Here is a 2,804-nt window from a genome sequence, read left to right as displayed (position 1 = left end):
TCTTTATTTGGAATTAACCTGCCAGTTTATTCTAATTAATGACACACACACACACACACACACACACACACACACACACACACACACACACACACACACACACACACACACACACTCCCTTAAACTCAAACTGTCAACCTGCACGACGCCCTCCAGAGAGGAGGAGGGGGAGGAGTTATATGTAGTATGTAGGAGTACGTTATATGACATAATATTACTTATTAGTGTACTTGCAAATCTACTGAGCCACAATCAAATTGAATTTTATGAGCAATTTGTGCTGAAATAGCTCATTTGGGAGAGTGTTAGACTTAAGTTCTAAAGGTCCCTGGTTAAATCCCGGGTTTTTGCAGGCTATAAGAACTTTGCAGTCACAGGGTACATCAGGTCTCTGAACGGTCTCTTTCCTACTGTGAAAGAACAATGGAACAGTTCCCAGTTTTTAGTGTTTCTGCCATTTCTATGTAAATGTTTCTGGAATGAAAACACAAAAACATTGATCTTCTCTCCTAAAAGAGCACGTCTCCATTCTAAAAACTTTTAAAATCAACTTCTTTTGAAGTTGAACCACAAACAACTGGAAAATACTTGCAAAGAGAATTGTCTGTCTTGTTAAATATTATGCCAGAATTGTAAATAATTCACAATTTCCGAGCTTGTAAAGCTTTTGTTTACAATGCTCTGTTCTAAATAAATTTGAGCAGACAATGTTTTGCCTGGTTCTAATTTTGAATATTTACTACATTCACAATTCACGTTCAATATTTTACATTTTTGCATTTTTTTTCAATAAAAATGGAAATAAATACTTTTACTTTTTACTTGCAAAGTAAATTTTAAAGCAAGTACTTTTGTACTTTTACTGAAGTAAATTATTCCTTGGGTACTTTGACTTTGACTTAAGTATTTTTTTGCCCCAGTATCTGTACTTTTACTTAAGTAAACAAAATGAGTACTTCTTCCACCACTGCTCGCCACTCTCAGCAAGGAATGTGATGAATTATCGACTGAAGAAACAAAATGGGGAATAAAATATCTTAGGTTTAACAAACCTGCTATATGTCAAATCTCTAACAACAGTAGATTAGTTTTGGACTTGGTGGATGATAGACACATACTCGCTGGAGACCTAATGAGTTTTTTTTTTCTAGATCTTCAAAAAGCAATCGACACAATCAGCCACAAATTAATTTTTCACACCTTATCATTTTTAAACTTTGGCAAACCTTTTTTTAATCAAAGCAATGAAAACACTATATAAAATCAAAAATTAAAATCTCACAACTAGCAGAAAATACTGCTTTATTTCTACAAAATAATGAACAGGTATCCCTCGCTCTATCTACCATATTAAAATTCTCAAAAAAAATGTGAAATTCTGCCCCTTGGAGACAGTAGTCAATCTGAAATCTGGACTATCCTGTTCAAAAACACTATAACTTATCTCGGTATCAAAGCATCCAAAAATCCCAAACTCTTGACCTAATATGCTCCCAGTAATTCAATCCATCGAAACTAATTAATTGTTGGTCTGCCAGAGATCTGTTCATTTATGGCAGAGTTTATTAAGCAAAGCAGAAGGGATGTCAAGAGCAGCATGTTTTCTCTTCTCAACGTGTCCCCAGATGCACTTGTTCCCAACTCCATAGAATTCTATTAAAATTTAACTGAAGAATAAACCTGATAAGATTAACAGATCAGTCCTCTCAAACCCCATAGCCGAAGGAGGCCTCAGTATACTGACTTTTACATCATTTAACCAAATTATAAAAATTAACTGGATCAAAAGATTCCTCCAAATCACATGTGGAATATCATCCCAAAAAACAAACTGAACTCTATTTGTGGCCTTATAACTTTCTATTTATGTACCCTTTCTCAATAAGAAAACTTGTTGTGAAATTAACCAATTTTCAGAAACAAACATTGTCATGTGAGAACCTCATCTTCAAACATAACTTTCCCCCCACAACTGTATTTTTTGAACAACAAATATGTGTTACACAAAAGTAGAACACTCTCTCTACAAAAGTTGTTTTTATGCTCCTTGAGTCTTCGTTTGAGTTGAAACTTAAAATAAATAAATTGCTATTTAAAATATGTAAAGCGATGATCCACCTGCGGGAACACAATGGCACAACATGACATTGTAGCAGGTGTGGGAGTGAACCAGCAACCCTGCTCCCCACAGGTCAATAGCTCCACCAGGCAATGCCTCCAGGGTGAATAAAGGAGAAAGGATGTATTAAAACTATAACCGCTCACTTTCACTGCTGCAATTGTTCATTTGTTCAGATATTCTTGTCATTTAACACAATTAAAGGTTTTATTATCAGCACTTGTTTTCACTGTTTATCTGCATCTCACTCACTTATTTAAGTCTGCATGTTCCAAAACAAACCGTCATGTGTGCTGTTACTCTGTCGTTACTCCTCCATACCAGAGGAGGCGCTGTGTTTAACAAACGCCCGATTGTTCAGATAAAGTACTTAGCTCATTGTGAGTGAACAGTTATCCTTCTCTGCCCACCAACTTACCCACGAGTACAATCCCATTCTGAATCCAATCTTCCATGAAAAGTGACTTATTTCTAAAAAAAAATGTCTGTTGTTCCAGATTTATTTATGTGGTGAAAAGGTAATTTTACCAAGCGTAATCAAAGCTCAAATGTATTAATGCACACTAATGCATTATTTTTTCTTTAAAGATATTTTATTAAATATGAATGCAACAGTCACTAACTACCATTAACCAGTCCTGCAGGTAGTGATGGGTAAATGAGGCCTCATGAACCACTGTCTTTA

The 2,804-nt window shown here is 35.2% G+C and overlaps 1 non-coding gene across 1 annotated transcript; it reads left to right on the top strand.

The window, feature by feature from the left end:
- Positions 1–279: 279 nt before the first annotated feature.
- trnal-uaa (transfer RNA leucine (anticodon UAA)) lies at positions 280–352 on the top strand. Its single transcript has one exon. It is a non-coding gene; the product is annotated as a tRNA-Leu (tRNA).
- Positions 353–2,804: the final 2,452 nt, after the last annotated feature.

Source organism: Salarias fasciatus, chromosome 14, assembly GCF_902148845.1.
Source record: "Salarias fasciatus chromosome 14, fSalaFa1.1, whole genome shotgun sequence".
NCBI classification, from domain to species: Eukaryota; Metazoa; Chordata; class Actinopteri; order Blenniiformes; family Blenniidae; genus Salarias; species Salarias fasciatus.
The sequence above is the reverse complement of the archived record's forward strand: the minus strand, read 5'-3'. Positions and strand labels throughout refer to the sequence as shown.